The sequence below is a fragment of the Epinephelus fuscoguttatus genome, linkage group LG2, assembly GCF_011397635.1.
Source record: "Epinephelus fuscoguttatus linkage group LG2, E.fuscoguttatus.final_Chr_v1".
Lineage (NCBI taxonomy): Eukaryota > Metazoa > Chordata > Actinopteri > Perciformes > Serranidae > Epinephelus > Epinephelus fuscoguttatus.
In genome coordinates this window covers 2,074,045-2,097,006 of record NC_064753.1, presented here as the reverse complement: position 1 = coordinate 2,097,006, position 22,962 = coordinate 2,074,045, and the positions used below count along the sequence as shown (strand labels likewise).

The 22,962-nt window shown below is 39.8% G+C and overlaps 1 protein-coding gene across 3 annotated transcripts in view; it reads right to left on the bottom strand.

Annotated features, from left to right (window-relative positions):
- c1qtnf4 (C1q and TNF related 4) overlaps positions 1–22,962 on the bottom strand; it is a 144,076-nt gene that overhangs the window by 16,042 nt on the left and 105,072 nt on the right. The window contains exon 1 of one of the 3 annotated variants that reach the window (XM_049603268.1): positions 10,089–10,097. The exons of 1 other annotated variant lie outside the window; for it this stretch is intronic. The gene's annotated coding sequence lies outside the window, so the exon portion shown is untranslated. Of the gene's footprint in view, positions 1–8,772; positions 8,878–10,088; positions 10,098–22,962 lie in introns of those variants that run through there. One more of the 3 variants, XM_049603259.1, reaches the window with a different exon arrangement.

Sequence of the window (22,962 nt, the reverse complement as noted above, 5' to 3'; positions counted from 1 at the left end):
GATCATTTCTTTGGTTTCTGACACATTTAGGTCGAGGAAGCTATCATCACACCAATTAACAAATTCAGGGAGGGCACAACCGTGATTTAATTGGTGGCCCTGAATATTATATTACATATCACATATCACATATTATATTTACATATCACAAAGACACACACTGGGCTTCAAAAAACAAAACACACACAAACAATCCCTGTCCTGTGTTTGAGTCATTTAACCAGACCACTCCCAGTTGAGGAGGTATTATTGTGTCTTTTTTTATAGCAGAGACAAGTGCTCTCATTGTCTCGTTGTCCTCCTCTAATGACCCAACAGGAAGCTGACACACAGGTGGAGCTGTCAGCCCCCTCACAACACATGGACTCACATGAACAGAGATACCAGACCCAGAGGAGCTGCCTTTCAGTGAACACCAGTTTATACATGAGATGAATATGACTGTTGTGAAAGATGTGCCACAGTATTTAGAGGAGGAACTGGTGGCTTAAATATCGAGGCACCTCACAATTTCAATTCACAATACTACGATGGACTTATAAAACGATTATTGATGCAACAGAATTTTCCATTTCTATATGATTTTTTCTCTTATTATGTGACTACTTGCTGTTTTGAAAAATAGTGCATTTATAATGATCCAAATTAAAGTACAACCTCAATTTTAGAAAAGTTTGGACACTTTCTGACCTACATTCAACTGAATACAGTACAAAGACAAGATATTTAATGTCCGCAATGATAAAATTTATTGTATTGTGTAAACATGTACTCATTCAAAATTTGATGCCTGCAACATGTTAAAAAAAATTTTGGACAGGAGCATGTTTACCACTCTGTGAAATCACCTTTTCTGTTAACAACAAGCAGTAAGTGTTTGGGAACTGAGTACACTAATTGAAGTTGAAGTTTTGTAAGGGAAATTCTTTCCCATTCTTGTTTGATATAAGACTTCAGTTGCTCAACAGTCTATTGTCTTATTTTGCACTTCATAATGTCCCACACATGTTAAATGGGAGGCAGGTCTGGACTGCAGGCAGGTCACCTAACACACCTCCATACCATCACAGATGCTGGCTTTGAACTTTGAGCTGGCAACAGCCTGGATGGTCGTTTTCCTCTTTAGCCCGGAGGACACGACGCTCATGATTTCCAAAAACAATTTGAAATGTTGATAAATGGCCTTCACTTTGCATAGTCTTAACTTGCATTCATCGATGCAGCGTTGAACTTTACTGACAGTGGTTTTCCAAAGTGTTCCTGAGTCAATGTAGTAATATCCTTTATACAATCATGTTAGTTCTTAATGCAGTGCCGCCTGACAGTCAAAGGTCATGGCCATTCAATGTTGGTTTTCAGCCTCGTCCCTTATGTGCAGAGATTTCTCCAGAGTCTCTGAATCTTTTGATATTGTTTGTAGATTGAAGATTATTGATGGTGAAATCCATAAATAAGAGAAAATAGAAAAAAATAGAGAGAAATATTGTTCTTAAACTGTTGCATTACTTGCTCATGCAGTTCTCCACAAAGTGGTGAACCTTGCCCCATTCTTGATTCTGAACATCTGAACCTTTCGATGGAATCATGATCCTATTACCTGGCACTAAGTAATCTGTTTACCTGTGGAATGTTTCAGGTGTTTTTTGAGCATTCCACAACTTTCCCAGTCTTCTGATGCACCATCACAACTTTTTTGAAACATGTTTTAGGCATCAAATTCAATATGTGTTTGCGACTTCATGTACCTTGCTCTGTATGTTATTTTATGCTCTGTATGGTGACCTTTGGCACCTTTTTAAGTCAAATAAAAAAATGTCTGATTATTGGCCTCTCCTCTCTGCCTTAAAATGTAATCATTCAAAAGAGAATCACGATGCACCTTTAAAATCAATGTTTTTCTCCCACCCCTGCCTGCAATTGCTCCCTAGTCTCCTCATTAAAAAGTAATGAAGTGGGTAGTGCAAAGCAGCTGGATCCTCTGTTTTAGCCTAAAAGACATTTCACCCCTCATCTAAGAATCTCCAGCAATTGTATTGATTATGACAGGAAGTCTAGCTATTTACTGTAAACCGAAATAGATCTCAGAGGAGAGAGTTAGCTTTTTAAAGAGCTTTAAACTATGGGTATGTTGTTTGCATAAGTTTTTTTACTAGATAGCAAAAAATCAGCATCTTTTCGGTAATTGGTCGGCTGATCTGACGGAACAGTAAAGGGAGCAGGCTGCAGCGAAACAGTATCACTGTAACATTTACAGTAATGAGGAATATGGTAGATTGGGCAAACTACCTGTGGAGACAGGAAGTACAACATTATTTTCATAAACTAAATATTATCATACGTGTGACCAATTTGGATGACTTAGAAATTGCATAAAAATGTTAGCCACTTTTTCTTTATTACCCAAAAGGCTTTTACTCTTCTTTTCTTGTTTTTGCTCACTATTTTAATTTTCATTTGATATCCTTGGTAACCACTAGTATCAGCCTTGGTATAACCAACACATTCTCATTAAATGGTAAATGGTAAATGGACCTGCACTTGTATAGTGCCTTTCTAGTCATCCAACCACTCAAAGTGCTTTTCTACGCTATGAGTCACATTCACCCATTGCACTCTTGCTGAGGCTACTATAAGATTCCTCCTGCTCCTCAGTTTTTAACACACTCTCACACTGATGAATCAGCCATCGGGACCTCAGGGTTCAGTATCTTGCTCAAGGATACTTCAGGATGCAGACGAGAGGAGCCAGGGATCGTACCGCTGATCTTTCGATTAGAGGATGACTTGCTCTACCTCCTGAGCCGACAGAACAGTTTAGGTCATCAACAGGTCGGCAAATAATGACGCTTTATTATGCCCCTCGGTGTGTGACATAGACGCCAAAGGCATCCTTTATGAATGAGATAGGCTTTCAACTAACTCCAGTGTAAACATCAGCAGCAATACCTGACGCTGAGAGCAGCTCAGTGTTTCCCCTACCGTTATATTAGGGTGGTGCCCCACCCCCACTTGAAGGTCAAGTTAAATTAATTTTCTATATAGCACCAGATCACAACAGAAGTCATTTAAGGTTACCTTTCCTATAGAACAGGTCTATACCTTGTCCTTTTATTAAACAAACAGACATAGCCACAGTGTTGGGCAGTAGCGTCACTACAGTAGCGGACGTTTGTAGTTTAACTACATTTCTCAGTAGCTTGGTGGTAGCGTTGCTGTTTTCTGAATCAATTAACTTCTCAGTAGTTAAGCTCTTTTATTGATCCCTTAGCGTGGTAGCGTCCACACAAGCTACATTTCCAAAATCATTTCTGAAGCTCAAACGAGACGGGGATTTCTGTTATGGACTGAAATAAAACTGTCACCGCTACCACACAGAGTCACTCCATTCCAAAACCCCGCCGTTCTGAACCACCCCCACTCCAAAATTGATTTTCAAGTCCATATCGAGTTTCCTGCATCAAACATTGCCGCCCGCTCTCCGGCCGCACTCGCACAATTCTGAAACTCGTACTACAAAAGCTTGAAATGAACGTTCAACTCATTGTTTTTTATTGAAAATATGTCACTGTCTTCATTTATTATGTATAATTTCGCTAGCAGCAAACACATTTAGAGGAGACGCTTGTCAAGTCTTTATACGTGCGCCGTCCGTGGTGCTGAAATCTCCGCTGCAGCCACCGCTCTCTGCTGACAGCAGACCGGGGGAAAAAAAAGACATTTCTTTGCTCTGTGGTTTCAGAAAATAACCAGGGTTAGGGTAAGAAAGACCAACGGTCTGTACAGCAGTCCCACCGTGTTTGCAGGGCATATCAGGCTGTGTGATTATGCACAAAGATTGGTTTAATGCATTGGAGCAATTTCATACAATTTCGGACATTTAACGTGATAAACTAGGTCTAATTTCAATTTAACATGGTCATTTGCTTTGAGGATTCAGCTGAAGCATAATGAGTGTTATATGCCATTAAGATGAAGTATTTGCTTGTTTTGTGGTTAATAATGCACATAATCCATTTGACCCCATCATGAATGGGATTTATATGCGTTCCTGCAGACAGAGGCAAAAGGATCAATGCGCAGCCTCTGTTTCCTTTGCGTCCGTCTTGTTCATTCAAACTTTGTAAACACGGTTGGGATTTGTAGGGGACATACATGTGTATGCTGCTCACTATAAAATGTGTTTACTAAAATGTGTTTACTAGCCTCATTTCTAGTCAAAACAAATCTCTTTACACTTAAAAAAAAATACTTGTTTCAAGCAAATTTTCATTTGAAATAAGTATGAAAATCTGCCCATGGAGCAAGTTGGGTTTTTTTGCTTGCAATAAGAAAAAAAAAACTTGCTCCATTGACAGATTTTTTTTCTACTTATTTCAAGTGAAAATCTTCCTGAAACAAGTGAAAATTGTCTAAAAACAAGTTACTTTTTAGGTGATGAGTCTTATTTCAGTTGTAATGAAATTTGTTTTGACTAGAAATAAATATTCTTGGTAAGATTTTGAGTTTTTACAGTATACACACACATACACACACGCATGTACGTTTTTGACCGTGTTGTGACTGTTTGAAGCAGGTCTTCATTCTTGCTGTTGTGGTTTGAGTAAGATAACACTGACTTGGCACAAAGTTGGTTCAATTTAGTAAAAAGCTTGGATGTAGTTGCACTAGTTACTTTCATTTTGCTGTAGCTTAGCTTGCTACATTTCTGAGGGTGATAGCTTTGATGTAGTGAAGCTTCATTTAATATTAGAGTAACTAGTAGCTTAGCTCACTACACTTTCCAAGTAGCTTGCCCAACACTGCATAGCCATGTTTTTTATCTTATTTACACGACAACATGTCATTTCGTGTTTACAATTCTCTTCTGCTCTCTGTACACACACACACACACACACACACACAGACACGTGTCCGCACTCACAGGTGAGCACACTGGAGCGTGGCTCGGGACACATTTTCCTGACTGAACCTGACCTGAGTCTGAGACAATTATAGCCGAGCCTGGCTCGTACCTGACAGACTTTCTGATTTTTAAATCTGAACCCAACCCGAGTCCGATGCAGTTTGTTACCTGCAGTGATGGGAATAACGGGGTTATAAATAAAAGGCGTTAATAACAGCACTACTTTTTTCAGTAACGAGTACTCAAAAAAGTTACTATCTCCCCCGTTATAACGCCATTGGCGTTACTCACAATAAAATGGGTGGGTGCCTGCCTGTTTTCAGAGGCAGGCACACAAGCAGGGTTGTCAGGTCCGTGACTTTGGGGTAGGTTGCGTTTCTTTGGGCTTGTTTCGAAAGTGGTGTTGCTTATTGGGGCTTGCACTGTAAACGTCACCTTTCTCTATCAGTCTAATAAGTTATTTAAACTCATGATAGTACGTTGAACTGCAGGATGTTTCCACAGCTCCACTCCCTCCACCCCTCTGCTCCGCATACACACAGGTGACGTCAGTCAATGAGACTTTTCACATTTAAATTGCGAGATTAATGGAGGTTCTTTAACTAGTGTAGATAATTGTACAATGTTTTATAATAATGATTTATTCTATTAAGTGTCAGTTTCATTCATTAAACATATTCAGTGTTGAGTTTCATTACATACAGTTCTAGGGGGGTGTCCAGGCAATTGAGAGGGACCCAGCTGCAGACAAGATGGCGGACAAGGGATGGAATGGATATCCACAGTCCATACCGGAAGTCACAGCGGAAGTTGGTCTGTGTATTATTTGCCAAAGAAGAAGAAGAAGAAGAAGAAGAAGACAACAACGACGGAGAAGACAAAGACTAAGAGAAGATTGCGAACAATATACGCACAAGTAAGAGAAAGAACGCTAAGGGCATGAGTCTTTTAATTATTAGAATTAGACAACTTTATTGTCATTGTACATTGTACAACGAAATTCTGTTTGGTACTTAGCACTAGCAGTACTAGCTAGTAGCTAGCACTAGCATAGAGTACCAAGCCGCTGCGTTTACATGCGCTGTCATCTTCATTATCTTTTAACACGTGCGTTATCTTCTTCTAAGATGCAATTCTATGTAATATATCGGATCATTAGGGGGACGTCTATGTGGGGAATCTTGGCAGGCACAAATTACTGCCACTGGATGGTGGGTTTAGCTACATTTGTTGTGTAAAAACGAGGGCATGATTGGTATTAACTTAACATTAGCTGCTCAAGGTCTGTTGTGCTCCCTATCATCAGTGTCTGGGTGTAAAGACTGTTAATGTTGGTCAGAGACTATTACTGCCCTCGCTTAATGTGCTGGTTAATTTAGATGTGTAGTTTGCAGCGGGGTTGATATTTGTTCCTCTGCTTTTTGGTGTGTTGTGGTGTAAAACATCTGTGCACACACTCACTGCACACAAGCCATTTTTTTTCCTCCAATTTTTGGTTTGCCTGGTGTCCTTGTGTATTAATGCTTGTATAACCTCAACCCCGTACTGCTCAATCAAGTTCTATACATCATACATATTCTAAAAATAGTAACGAGAGTCGTATCATGTGGTATACGACATGAGCGACCCCCGAGGGTTAACCGGGTCAGATAAATAACGTATACATAACCCCCAGTGTCTGCAAAAATATACATTTGTATTATGTTTTAGTAATGCATCAGAGCACTTAATACACATACACATGTGGATACATAAATAGCTGTAGTGCCTCCTCCACCATGAGTCCTTTAGATTGGTAATGGTTGATGTTCAGTATGTTTTCCAGCTATCAATGTTGATTGACTTCTCCTTTTTTCAGATGCACCCCTCTATTTTGAGTGACGAAGCCAGTCTGGGGCACACAACCCTTTCACCATCCGAGTTTGGGCGTCCTCTCTGCCCTAAATTTAAAACCACAAATGAGAGCGTGATCCAGAAGCACCTGAAAAACCATACGGAAAATACAGTTCATTTCCATGGTATGTTAATGAGAAGTGTCTGTTTGAGATCATATACTTCTACATGTAACAGTATTGTTTAATGATGTTTGTTTGGGACAAAACAAGACATTTTAGGCTGCATCTTGGGATTTGGCAAACAGTGGTTGACATTTTATACCATTTTCTTACATTTTTTAGACCAAACAAATAAATCATTTTACTGTTTTTCCATTTTTTCTCTACTCTACTGAGATTGATACGGATATCTAGAATAAAAACTTGTTCACAAAAAAGAGAACTCCAAGTCTACTTCTTTATGTTGCCAGTACAATAGTGTAATATTGTGTTTACCTGTGTTCCTGAAATAATAGAATACATCTGACAATATGACAATCTAATTATTACATTCATTTAATAGTTTAAAGCCACAGTGTGTAGGAATTTCTCCCATCTAACGTTGAAATCATATATTGCATTCAAACAGATGGCGCACTCTAGCGCCTCACTGTTTCAAACACGTATTGTAACAACTGTAGCCGCTGTGTACCAAAAAGCTATGATAACACTGATGAAACCATGTCATCCGATACTACATGGAGTATTCATTCAGGCTCCTACACAGACACACGCGACGCGAGTTGACAAACCCCCTCCTCACCATGCTGGCTGTGTTTACAACGTAGGACTGTTGGGGGGGGGGGTGTAAACTGAAACAAACCAATCACATCTTGTCCTTTGACAACTGACAAGTGGCTCAACCTCACACACCTCATCCCTCTCCTTGCATTACTGCGCCACTAACAGCTGTTAGTGCATGATCCTGCATTATGCTCAAAGAGTGGGACTTTGTTTCAAATTTGCCAGGGTAGTAGCGAAGCGCCTCTTGCTCCTCTCCTTCGGCTCCTCAGTCAAGCAGTGTTGGCCTGGCTCTCAACGAAAACGCCGAAGGCGGTGCTGTATGTCCCTTGCTGGCGGGTGTATTCTCAAGATGGCGAAACATAATGGAACCCCACAGACGACTTACCCGCACAATGTACAAACAAATCCGAAATTCTCCTTTTACGAGAATATAAATCAGATTATTGGTGGAGATAATAGTACACCAGTGATGACATATTTATGAATGCAGACATCATTTTTTGCCAATAAACAACTTAAAATGTTACACAATGTCCCTTTAAAGCCCCTTAATTTTGAGTTGATTTTGGCGACCCTGTGGACAAAAGCGGTAGTGTTTTGCCGGAATGAAGCCTACTGTATTTTCCGCACTATAAGGCGCACCTAAAAGCCTTTAATTTTCTCAAAAACCGACAGTGCGCCTTATAATCCGATGCGCCTTATATATGGATCAATAGCCTATTGGTTAATTATGGCTACCGTAGTCAGGGGGCGTCGCCGAAGTAACAGCGGTAAAAACGGTAAAGGGGAATTCCAGTCCCACACCACTACCGGTACGTACGGTACCGTATTGTGAATGCACTAACTTGTTTTGGGAGTGAACGGAGTTGTCAGAACGTTGGTTTGTATTCTATTAATAAAGTTTGACTGACTGACTTATCTGACTGTTTTGTTGACATTCCCTTTAGCGCAGCTCCATCTAGTGGATGCATAACGCAACCCCAGCCACTACAGTAGTTTCTATTCTATGCGCCTTATAATGCGGTGCGCCCTATATATGAAAACAGTTTTAAAATAGGCCATTCATTGAAGGTGCGCCTTATAATCCGATGCGCCTTATAGTGCGGAAAATACGGTAAATTTCCCATGAGCTCTAGCGCATATTGTCGTAAAGACGCTTACCTGGCTCGCGCGTGTGTTTGTTTTGGGGATGAATGAAACAACAAGACAGGAAAACTTTGCCCCCCGCTCCTATCGGGGATCCCAGCTCACCTCTGCCGTGCCCCAGCTCCACCTCTCCGGCGTAAGTGCCACCGCCCCTGGGGTAAACGCAGCAGTCGGCTGGTAAGGCTGAAGGCCTGTTTGGCGAGCACTTCCACGGCTTCTTGGACTGAGTATGGAGCGGTGCCTCGCCTCTTTATTTCTCTGCACTCGCTGGACCCTGTCGACGCCTGGCTGGTACCTGTCGTCGGCCCGGATGAGGTGGGCCCCGCGGCCCCTGCTCTACTCGTCCCCGCTGGCGTGGGGTGAATCTGCGCAACCTGCAGCCTCTATGTGTGGCTCCCCGGACAGCTAACGCCGTGGTCCCGCCGGCTCCTGCCAGGATTGGGCTGGTAAATGCTAGATCGCTAGCGAACAAAGCGTTTATCCTGAAGGATTTCCTGACTTCCCGAGGACTGGATTTTCTCTGTGTGACTGAGACTGTTGGTGAGTCCAGTGCTTTCACAGAACTTTTACCCGATGATTGCTGCTATTTTAACAGGTTGAGGCAGGGGCGTTTCTTGGGACTGAGAACATTGGGGGCTGAGCCCAGAATCTTATAGGGAAGTCTAGGGGATCCTACCTGGGAAAAAAGCTCTATGCTTTCTTGAGCCTTATTGCATCTTGTCTACAGCCAAATACTGCCAACATGTACTTCAAAATGTGTCAAAATAAAATTATATTATATTGATAGAAACAGGATGATGCACTTATAGATAACACAGGAATTAAAGCCAAAAAAATAAATATTTTGTAAATATTTTTGACTGAAGCCAAGTCATATTCCCCCTCAATTTTTAAAAAATGTTAGAGGTTACATGATTTGCGATTTTTAGTTTGCTTATTTTTTTTGCTTATTTTTTTTTTAACACCAGACCATGTGAAAAAGTTGAGTGATGATGCCTACAGACTATATCAGGAGCCATATTTTCCCCAAAAAAATGCACATTACATGAGTCAGTTTAAGGCAAAATGAGATAGAGGTGCGTCAGCCCTTCGGAAGTCCTCGGGAGTTTTATTGTGAAAGCTCAGCTTTCACAATAAAAAGAAAAAGGCCAACACTTCAACCCACACAGCAACGTTAGAAGGACATAACAACAGTTACGTAGTTGTGTGCGGTATCTTTGGTAACTTATGTGAGAAAAATATCACTGAATTTATGTGTGGGAAAAGTCGCCAGCTGTACCGAGCCTTCAGGGATTCTCAGCCTGCCTAAGAGCGTCTATCAACGGGGAGGACTGTCCCGCAGCTCCGCCGGCACACCCCCCTAACACTACACGTTTCACATAATTTTGAAGGAATAAACAGAATTTAAATTATTCATTTACCTGTTTCTGGTAACGGCTCCCCGGAGACATGAGCCTCAGCTGAGTCAGCCTCCTTGTTTTTGAAAAAACGTCTTATATCCATGATCTTGAATGTTGTTGCTAAAACGTCTCCCTCCAGCGCGCCAACGGTTTAGATACCGGAAGAGCCCGGTGACGCGAGGCTATCAGCCAATAAAACACAGTGCTTCACGCAACCCCTCTCTCTGATTAACCAGTCTTGACGTCATCCTGTGTTGCATTCACTGAAAATGGAAAACTACAACTTCTTTAGTGGCTCGTTAATGTACAGTTATCATTATTTCTTCTGAAGTTGAATTATCCGGGGCTTAAGAAAAAACGTTAAGGGCTAAAGCCCCGGATGCCCAGGCCAGGCGACGCCACTGGGTTGAGGAGGAGGAATAGCGATTATTTATTAGAGTCACTATAAATGTAAGCAGCTAGGTAAGATGACGTGTGCCATCTGAGATCACTCCGTCCTGGAAGCCACAATAGTATGTCTCTGCAGACCCGGAGACTGCAGATTCACACCCGCAGTTCTGGACCCGCAGTTCTAGACCCCTTGTTTTTCGTGCCCTACTGGACGGCTGTATAACTGCAACTAAATCAGCATCTCACCCAAACACCACTGTTTGAAAGAAGTTGGACTTTTAATGCTTTACTACAATTTACAGTTTTAAAATTTTATTACACCCGAATAAAAATACCAAGATTTAATTGCTGATTTATGCCTGGGTGCTGTTCTGCATCATTATTGTTTGCTGGTTGTTCTGTATGGTTTGATCCAACTAGCCTATTTTAGTTCTTTATTACTTAATATTCATCAGACTGCTCTGACTAGCACGCCAAAAACTTGCACTGCATTGATCAAACCCGCTACAACATATAATAGGAAATGTCTGGTCTTGGGTGTCCAGTGCTCACTTTTGTTGTGGGAATTTGAAACAAAGGCTGTGAAATACTGAAATGGTTTGAAATGTTTTATTGTGTGCAGTGGTTACATCACACATCAAGGAGATCTGCAGAGAAAAAGAAATCAAACATATCACAAAATTGAAAACAGAAACTCTTAAAAAATTAAATACCTATCACAGTCTACACTGAAATACTGAAGATTCTGGAGCATAGCAAATACATTATTATATCAACATATTAACAATAGTGCCCCTTCCTTCCTCATCTGCCTTTCGATCCTCCACAAAACTCCTCCACTTCACTGTGGTTTCCTTTCTGGATTGTTATGTGCACCTTAAAAAGAGAGTCCCTAATTAGTCAAAGTTAAGATTTTTCAACCGTTTTACACACATAAACAAGGCCAAAACCTAATAATAGACAAAAATACATTTCTGATCATCTGCGCTGGATGAGCTTAATTTCTATCCACAAAATCTCTAAATATATGCTATAGAGTAATATCAGTGTAGTGATATAAACACATGTGATATATAATATTATGAATAATAAAGGAAAAATGTGTGTAGGTGTATTACATGATATACATGAATACGAAATTAACTTTTAGCATAAAGTACACTAATTGCCAATATGTAAACAGTTTCACGCTTGTATGAAAATGTAAGCCTATAGATGTTTTTCTCATATCATCCACTTCATTGCTTTAATCATTTATTCATGTTTAATTTAAAGCAATGCTAAAATTATTCGTCATCGCGCTTCGGTTTCATGAAACAAAATGTGCAGCTCAAACAGTTCATTGCTAACAAGCTAAACTATTACCTACTACTTTAACCCATATTTGACGTGCCTTTCAGACTATCATGGTAAAGACAGTCATATCATTTAAAACGTATCACTGTAAAACATGAAGTTCGCTCTGTAATTCAAGTCAACAAAATAGTTTAAACAAATAATGTGATTCACATTCAATACTCACACTCGGATCGTCGTCGGCCATATTCAGTAGTTGTAATGGTATGTTGGCTTCCAATGAAATAGAGGGCGCTGTCACAAAATACAAGGGGTCTAGAACTGCGGGTCCAGATCTGCAGGTCTGAATCTGCGGTCTCCAGGTCTGCAGACACACCCTTCTCCCTGGAAGCGACCTGCGGCGGACCCGGACACAGTTTCCTCAGGGTATGGATATACACTACATAGAAATAGCTTATCTTCACACTGATGGTCTCATTTGCTGTTGTAGGTCACGCACAGACATCAGCAGAAACGAGAGACTTTTGCATATCCAGTTACACTGCAAAAAAGGATTCTTAAGAAAGTAAAAAAAAAAACTTGTTTCTGGGAAATCGTTCCTATTTTTTGCCTAAAAAGAAAACTAATCTTGCCAAGCAAGTTTTGCATTAGAAAAAGAATCTAATTTTAAGAAAATATATCTAACTTTTTCTTAATAAGATATTACACTAATATTAAGGTAGAATTGCCAGTAACAAGCTACAGCAATGGTTTGCATGAAATCCGAGCAGAGGAAAAAGCTTGTTTTACTTATGTTAAGAATAAGACCAATTGCACATCTTCTCAATTTAAGAAATAAATGAAATGACACAAATTATAATTGAATTCATCCGGTTTATTATTGTTATAATGCAAAAGTGTCCATGATGCACATCAGTCAAAAAACAACATTTCAATCACATAGACTGTCCATCTGAAGGCACCACACTGAAACAGTGTACCTTTTATAATGCATCAAGTGAGGCTTTGTGTTGTCCAATCACATCACCCAGGTAATATTTCATACTAGTGACATATATATTTATATGCCATGTAATCTCTGTCATAGCAAATAGTATTGTGCTGCCGAAATTAACTTATTATTGGACTACTACTTATCACTGGAAGCTAATGTACTGTAAGATACAGGGCTTGGGTTATCTCTAATATCAGTTGGAGAGTAGGGGAATCCAGTTAATGCAGTGTTGAAGACATCCAAGCCTAGTTGTCCCAAAAGAATTAACTGTTTCATCACACACTTTATTTCTAATGGAGCAATCCCTTCAAGAATTATATGCATCACATCTTGTGGTGTTTGTTTTATCAAGTTAAAGGCTGGGAAATCTATCAATTTGCTTCTTCTACTGATACTCTGTGCTGGCCTTCTCAATGTCATTACACTGCCGGACATGTCTCTCTATTGTCCTGCCCTCAAAGTTAACCTCATCAAAATAGATTTGCATGTCCTCAAATGAACATTCACACTGCCGGCATTTACTAAAAGAAAAACCAACACCCTCTTTAAATCCACAAAGTTCGTGCTGAGCCAAAGTGTCTCCACATATTGAAACTAATGCTCCGAATATTTCACGTTCAGCATTCCCAGTATTTATTTTAACCCCGTCATATAGCCTTACTAAGTCCTCATGCAACCTTGCTAAGATTCCATCAACACCACATTCAGAGAGCTCACTCTTCTTCGCAATGGCAAGTAGTTTTGATTGATATTTAGGATTAATGTTTCCCAGTGTATAATAAACCATTAGCAACTTATTTTTGGAGGCATGGGATGGGAATTTCAATTTCATCAGAGTAAAGGATTATCTGTAAAGCAGATGGTCGGACAGAAAACACAGGGTGTGACTTCATGAGTTCTCCATCTCTGATGTCATATAAATACGCACTACTGTATTTCTGTGGCTCATCTATCATTGCCAGAACTTGATGACTCTTGATGTTGCTGAAAGAATTTTTGAAGTTGACTTTTCAGATTTGTCACCAGCAGAGCCTGGTACTGCTGCATTGCTGCCAAGACATCATTCACACCACTCTGAAAAACAGACCAGAAATGGCAACAAATTACATCGCGGTAGTTAATAACAATAATAAAAATTATTGATTTATGAGCGATAAATGATGCCCTTATGTCCATGCAGGCTCCCCACCAAGGAAAAACTTTGAGAAAGAACAATGAAGGCTGCAACACTTTATGAAATAATGCAAATATTAAATCATTTCTATGATTAGATTTAAGAAATGAAATAAACGTGTCAAAATAATAAGAACAATCTTGCATGCAAAGACAAACCTGTGAAAGATGGTGTTTTTCTCTTGCAGTCAACATAATGGCAGTTGCTTGTCTGGCCAGATCATGATGGCAGGAGTCATCCTTTGAAAATAAAATAAAATAAGATAACAAATGTAGGACTGTCAGTGTAAATTAAAATAATTGCATGTTCCTGTATGTTGAAGAATGCTATTAGTAGACTTACCTCAGATTGGTAAGGTGTGGAGCAATCTGAAACTTCATTTATGCAAACCACTGGGATGTTCGGAGTATCATCACTAATCTGGGGCAACGAAGGGTGCCTCGGTGACGTATGAAGGCCACCGTCAAAGCCAGAGTACATTGACACATCACCAAAAGCACCAAAATGTTCTGGACCAACACCTTCTTGACAGGGTTGCACTGTGTTATCCTCCATCATTGCACCACCCACTGACTGCACTCTCATGTCCACTGCTGCATCATTCAGTGGTTGATCTCTGTTCTCCATCATTGAAGCAGCTGACCTGTATGCCCACAGTTGCTGGTGTTTCTGTCTGCAGCTGGCATGGGTTCCCTTCTTGTAGAACTGCAATAAGGATTATATAATGATAAAATTTTTTATTTTCAAGTAATAATGGCAAACATCTTTTTGATTATTGTTCTTGTTAGACCAACATTTGCAAAATTAAAAAAATAACACAATGCTACATCCTTGACAAAAACCTTGCAGAACACAGGAGTTGCTGGTCTACTGCTGCCTCAATCGGTTCGTTTGCGTGACTTTGGTAAATCCAAACTAACCCCGAAGTCACAAAATAACACTTAAACACAACACACACAAAACACAATTAAACTTACTGATTGAGGCAGGAGTAGACCAGCACCTTCCGTGTGCTGTGAGGTAAAATTGCTGTTTTTGTCAATGAATTCTGGTGCGCGGGAGCGAATGAATTAACTAGCGATATAACTTAAGATTCCTCATGGAAAAAGGCTGCCTGACAGCAAGTTAAATCAGTAAACAAATTCTTAATATGGCGTTACAGTTAAATTGACATCAATTTTATAAGTTTGCGTTTTTTTAGGTGGCTAAAATATGGTTTATCCACCACCATACATATTTTTTCAGGTCATCTACAACAACTGTACGGAGACTGGGAGGTGACATTCCGGTCTCCGTACAATTCAAACCTTATATGTATTACTTTTTTCTCCTATTTTTAATGGTGAGGTTATTAAACCGACTCATAAAAAAATAATCATTAGTTGCAGCCTTACCCTCTTGATGATGATGTCCTCGCTCCCCACGATTTGATGCTGCTTCCATTGTCAAGGTGTTCAGAGTGGCTTCTTCGTGAGCACGACATTTCTCGTGCTCACGAGAAGGACGAGAAACATTTATTTTTTAAAGACCATCCTCTGCATTTCAGGTTTTTGTTTTTGTGTGAGAATGTCAGTACAGGAGTTAATTCGGCTATATTTTGACCTGGGACTTCATCATAAGGACATTGCTGCTTTACTTGCAAGTCGTCACCGTCATGTTGTGTCTGAAAGACATTTAAAACGAATTTTGAAATCTTGTGGTCTGTTTCGGCGCAAGGGATACACCACCTTGGATCGCGTTGTTGATTTCATTAATGAACAGTTACAAACATCTGGCCAGCTCTGTGGATATAGGTGGATGTACACAAAATGCAAGGAGAATGGATTACACGTCAAGAAAGAAGAAGTACGCTTAATTTTAAAAGAACTTGACCAAAGGGGTGTTGAACTCAGACTAAGGAGACGGCTCCATCGCCGAAACTATTTTGCAAAAGGGCCCAATTATATTTGGCACTTGGACTCTTACGACAAACTGAAACAATTTGGTATCTGTATTAACGGCTGCATCGACGGGTTTTCCCGGAAAATTACCTGGATGAATGCATTTACTACCAGCAGTGACCCAAAAATAATTGGAGGCTACTACATGGAGGCAGTGCAGAGATTAGTTGGTTGTCCAAGGATTGTCAGAGGCGACCGGGGCACAGAGAATGTTAAAGTCAGAGACTTTCAGCGTTTTCTCTACTGACCTGAAGGACCGTGGTTTGTTCGATGGTACATATTTGGACAGAAGTCTAATTCAGTTCTGCTTCTTGAGTATAATTCAGGTAAGCTACAAATGTATATACAGAAAGTATTTTGTCAGAGACAAACCATCCATCTGTCTGTCATCTCACCTGAACTAACGTTTTGCCTAGCCTTGACCAGCCAATTCATCAGCTTGTAACAATTCGCCAACAACAGAAACTGAGGCTTATGTCACAATGCTACTTTTACAGGTCACGGGAGGCACAGGTTCACGGTGCCAAGCCGAAACCCCTGATATAACATGAAACCCCCCAAAAATTTGACTCTTTTTGCTTTCAAAATGCAGCAATAAATTGTATAAAAACGAAAAGGACTCGTATGGTTAGTTTAACTCAACAGCTTTAGTGTAATTAAATTAAATCAAACTCAAATTAACACGCGTCCGGCTCGGACGATTCACTCAATAACACAGCGCGTCACGCCGATACAGAAAACAAACAACCCCCACTGTGCATTTACTGCTTGTTTATTAATTCCAGTCACGTTTTATGTGTGTGAGATCCTGCTTGTGTGTGCGTGCACCTTGAATATCATATGTTAGGCTATTTCATAACTAAAATGGTGGTGAAAATATTTAACTTTGCTAGACGGCATGTCCCTGAGCCATTCGTTAAAAGGAAATAATTTATTTGCTGTGGAAAGAAGGCAACATAATGTGGAATTATAGGTTAAACAATCTTTGCTTCCCAGTAGTAGCCTAATAGTAGCTGCAGCAGCAACAGCGTTAGTTGCCAACAGCTGTCTTGTTTTTATTTCTTTATTACAGATATGCGACATTATTTGGCCATGGTGATGCCGCTTGTTGTTGGTTTGCAGGACTTCTGTTTTTCTGCTGATGTTTTTTATCTGTGTACACTGTCTTGGTTCGTCATGTCAGAGGTAGTGAGTTTTGGAGTATAGACATTTGTTTGTTTTTGCATCTTCAGCACCAAGGGCAGCGCTTAAAGTGATTTTGTTATAACCGCTGCCTGTAACAGGCTCGGGGACATCTTCAGCACCAAGGGCAGCGCTCAAACTACAGTTTCTTGTCTGCTTTTGTCATGTGGTGAATTCTACTGTTGGCCTCCTTATGGAAAACGTGTAATAAAATTTGCATTTGTTAGAACTTCTTAATGTTTTATTTGTGTAGCTTATGGCAGCCAGTCAGCAGCCTAGTGAGTGGCGATGTGCGGTGCGCTATACAGCAGGAAAAAAATACAATGATGTCACTCATTCATTCATTCATTCATTCATTCAGTTGGCAGCGCCCCCCCCCCCCACTTAAAACATCTTCCCGTGTGTGGGGAATACCAGAATGTATCTGTGCCTTATCCAAATAAGGGCATGTACGTTGCATAGCAGATGATGTGATTTTCCGTCAATGAGATAAACGCAACTGTCCTCACAGTCCGCGCATTGAGACATTGCAGCAGTTTAGTGGTACCGCTGCTCTGTGTTTACTGAAAGGGGAAAGTTGCCTGGTCCCCCCTGAAATGTAACTTTACTGCGGTCGGATTTTTGGGAGGTCGGACTAATGGGTTGTGAATACTATATGAGACTCATGTGTCTCATCATGTCCACCTGTCTTAATCACTGTCATCAATGTGGTGTCCTACAATAATAATTCATAATAAAAAACGAAAATGGCTCTAACAGTGTTTTTTGAGCATGGAGGCGCCACGCACCGATCTGCCGGTCCATTTCAATGTCAGCTCCGGAGCTGCCCACAGTGCTGAATGGCAACGGCTGCGCACCAACTCTCTGCTCTTTGATATTTTGTTTATTTCCTATATTTTCTCTAACTTTATCAAAAACATTTAACATGATCAATTTCAAGTCATCTCATAACTTATCTAAGGCCCACATGAGAATGACAAATTGCACATCAATTTACTTGTTTTCTTACTTTCTAATATACCGTTTTTCCAGGACGAATTAGATGAGACCATCCATGTGTGGGATTCACATGTCATCAGACCATCGAAGAATGACACGGTACCCAGAGGTCGACCCCGAATCATGTACGTGTTCCCAGAACTCTACGCAAGTGATGACTGCATTTCCCCAGTGGACAGAGCTGATGTACAGTTGTGTCAGAGTAACTGCACATTTCGACCAGCAGTGCCATGTGACACAGACATCTACAACATCTGCAACATTCTGATGGTGGAGTCACAACTGCATCTTCCAGCTGATGCTCATCAAGCATTGGATTTGTACCTGCATTTGAGGAATGAGATAACATCCGCTCTCTAATTTGAGATGGAACAACATTTACTATCCATCTAAACTGAACACGTGATTAGACAATTCTTCTGCAGTACACCATGCTTAATTCACCAAACATTCTCAGTTAAGTTGTAATGTTTTCCCAGGAATTCTGTATTCTGTGCACTATATTTGGAACTTTGGATTATTTCTCCTTGGAAAAAGGATTGATCTGTCACTATGTGCACACTGACTACACTAGAACAATGCTATGTCACAGACATTAAGAATGTTTGCAGCGATATTGCGGGGCAATTGAATCTTCCAGTAGTTGCTTGTCAAGAAAGAAGAAACAGTACTGTACAAAATTTTCAGGCACTAAAAGTAAAGTGAGGACGCTTACAAAAATAATGCTATAAATAGTTTTTTATCAATCAATTAACTTCATAAAAAGTGCAGTAAAGAGAAAAAACAAAATTAAATCCATATTAAGTGTGTCCACCTTTTGCCTTTAAAAGAACACCCATTCTCCTTGGTACCCCTGCGCACAGTTTTTCAAGGTACTTGGCACATAGGTTGTGCCTATCATGGATATGAGCAGTTCTTATGTGGATTTAGGCTGTCTCAGTTGCTCCTGTCTCTTCAGGTAAGATTCAGTGAATCACAGAACTGTACATTTTGAGTATTAGGTCTTCTCAGTAATTTGTGCTCGAAGTAGACACCCTTACATTTGTTGTACAGCATATAGGAGGAGCATTGTCATAGAACAGGAAACGAAGAAAACCACAACAAAGAAAAACAACAAGACAGGACATGAAAGAGGAATTGAATCTTTATTGAAGAATATTATTGAAGAATATTGTGCTCTTGACAGTAACTGTCAGTATACCATATGAGGCTTCAACAAAAACAGCCATGAGTAGCCATTTGAAATGGTACTATATGTGCATAGAACAGGTATTATTTTGTTTCTGAATAACAATTACATAAAACATGCACATGATAATGTGAAAAAGGTTCACCTATGAAAGCAGACCTTTCTGACTTATCAAAATTATTAAACTTAAACTGTCTTTTGGACTTAAGCAAAATTTCAAACTCAGTGTGCTGACACATAATACAGCCAAATCATTTACAGTAAGAAAATAAGAAAAACAAAAAATGTTAAAACTGTTTGATTCAGTTTTAAGTGTAATGCAGCAATGTGTTCTTAGTTGTAATACATGAATGAACAAATAAAGTGTTTTGAATGTAAACAAATTTAAATCTGCAGAAACTGTTTGTTTCAGACAAATGCCATAACAATCTCAGTTGAAGAGGGACATGTGTAAGATCCCTTACATTCACTACACAATATCCATTGTAAAGCAGTCTCCAGACAGGACATTATCAAACTCTTTACGAAATTCTATGAGCTGTAGGTGCATGGTAACTCAAGAACAGCTCCACATGTGTGTGCTACAGGCCTGCGACTTAAACCACACAATCTATTAAAAATTACTTCAATTGTGTCTTTGCACAGTACAGTGGATCCTGTGCAGAAGCGCAAGAAGATCTCCAGTTTTCTTTGGTCGATGCTTCTCACATACCGTAGCAGGTGGTTAAGAGCTGTCTGCTCTTGTGGATTTAGGCTTTCAGTTGATGGCTTTATCATCTGGGCGACTTTATTGTTAGTTGGCCTCTTAGATTCGTACAGCTCCATTAGGCTGTCTTTGGTTATGAGTGTTGGCACAGCATTGTGAATACTGGAGTGGAAACAGTCAATTATGAACTTTGGCTCTTGAAGAAGAGCTTTGTGTGCCATTGTTAAAATGGCACCCTGTAAGTTGTCTTTGGAGGGCAGGCAGTGTGAGCCGATTCTTGAGAAGACATCAAGTCCTCCTCAACATTTTCATCAATGTTGCCCTGTAGTGCTTTTTCAAGTGATGCACGCTCATTCTCTGAAAGAAATCTAGCAAATGACATCATCAAGAGTTCTTCATCCATTGAACTAACTCCTTGACAACAGGCAAGAATAAAAGCTGGTGACAGTCTGATTGGTATGACTTTGTGGTCCAAGTATCCTTTCAACCACACTCTTCCAAGAGCTTGCCATTTCTTCTCAGAATAGTCTGGCTGTAGTCTGGGTACTCGGTTATCTTCCCCCTCACACTGTTCCAAGAAATGTTCCCAGAATGCGGAGTATGCCTCTCTTGACACACCATCACTGTCCATAGCTTTCTCATTTGTAAACTCAAATTTTAGATTAGCATTCAGTAATTTTGGTTCCATGAAGACATTAAGGACATCATCAACTATGTTTACTCGTCTTAATTTCACAAGGAGAAGTTCTTTTTGAAATGGGTCTGGTGATGCTGGAAGACTGCTTGATGATACAGGACCATCATTCAGTGTAGAGTGCTGAAAGATGAAAAAAAAAAAAAAAAAGGTGTGAGGTGTGTGTTAGGTGTGATTATTGATCAATTAATCACTTAGTGAACAGAAAATGAACTTTGACAATCAATATATCAATTAACATGCAAAAATAGTGATTATGCTGTGGTTCTAGATTTTCTGCTTTTCTATTTTATATCACAATACATGGAATATCTTTTGGTTTTGGAATGTTTGGATGAAAAAGTAATCCAAAAACATCAGCGTGGGGTGAGAAAATTTGGGATGACATTTTGTCACTGTTTTTGTGTATTTTATAGACAGAATAATGAATAGGAAAAACTTTTTAAAAGAAATAATGGCAGTAATAATAATGTTTTTGCAGCACTGACAGAACTTAGATCTACACTATACCTGAATACTGTTCAAGTCATGTGGATTCCAGGGAAGGGTGGAGTCTTGATTATCACCATCATCACCAGTAACGGGTCCAAAGTGTACTTCAAAGTCCTCAAGAGATGCTTGGATGGCAAGGGCAAGAGGGGAATCCGACTCACTTAATAACTGGTCTGCATCTTGATTTGACACAGGCATTAGACAGTCATCTTCAGATTCATGCCTGCTTGTTGATTGCCAAGTATGACTGCCAACATCATCCGAAGATGGGGGATGCAGGAACTCTGTGTTACTCATCTCAGGAGTTGCTAATCTTGATTGGCTGATTGGTTCTCCTCTCTGTTGATAATTAAATAAAAAAATAAAAATCTTTGTTTTTGCATCATCTTATCCAAGCCGTCATGTATATTAACACATTTGTGTGATTAAAACGCCTTGCACCTGAGCAGATTTTTTTGGTATATGCATATTGAGTTAATGTAGCATTAAACTCAAAACCCTTTTCCCACTGTCATCATCTTAGCTGCAGTTCAAATTTAAGATGGATTTACATTTGGTTGTTTTGTTTTGCAACAATCATGGTCTCTTAAACCCCATGTCTGTGTCCTCATAGACTTCACCTGTGATTTATTTTAAACATAGCTGCTGTGTCATGCAGATGTAACCTAAATGTTACTACAAACTGTAACTTTTGATTAATCAGTTCTTGTTTCAATTTTAAAAAGTTTTGTTTGAACATTTTGGCAGGAATTAATCTCTATACAACACAAGTTCCATACTGTATATCACAGACTGGGTACATAAAAATGCAATACTGGGGCTTACTTTTTCATGGTTTTCCTGCATTGAGCCACTGGATGCTGGATCTAAATCAGAGGAGCTCTCTGGATGATCCACTTGATGATCAGTTCCAGTCCTCAAGTGATGACATCTCCTGGTTTTGTTCCTCAAGGATCGTCTCTGCATTGTCCTAGTCTATACAGAAGTCAGCAGATCAGCAAATTATAGACTTATACAGCCATGATTGTCCAGCTGTTCAAAACAAGTCCTTCTGAACTTATTGTGACTGAACATGCACATAAGTGGAGAGAACAGTGCAGCAAATATGTTTGGAAATGGTATTTACATCTCTTGACCTAAATTAATTATAAATTTGACATTGAATTAAGACAGTAGATTTATCCTCAAAGTATGTGTACTGTACAATCACTGAGGACTGATGTGTCCCCCCCACCCCCCCTTATATTTAAGAACACAGACTGGTCAATAATGAACGCTGCAAAGAGTGCAAATGCATTACATACATACATACATACAGACATACATACATTGAATGTCTTTAATTAGCAGAAGTGTGCACAAACTCTCCACATATTCTACATCTATAACATAATCTACTGAAATTTCCTTCAAAATACAGCTATTCATGTGACTCAGGCAAGTTTGATACATGTTAGATTAATGTCTTAATCTTACAATACTGTTGTTAAGGTGTCAATGACACCTGTATGGATTTCACAAAAACATCAGTAGGCCTACTGATATTCTGTTTGTTGCCCACAGCTGGCTGCAGCATAACAAGGTAGCTGATACGTGCGTCTCCAAACTGAGCAAGAGGCTGATGTGTGCCTTTATGCACGGTGCTGAGGTAGCTTCATTGACAGGATCGGCCAGGATTTGATTATAATTAATATTCCGTGTTCGACTATACATTTATACAGGTCAGCTGTTACACACTGTTCCCAGGTTTATACAGTTAAATTATTTCTAGACAGACCTTATGGATCACTTCTGAGCCTCACATCTGTTATTTTTATTTTAAAATCTGAAATACATGCT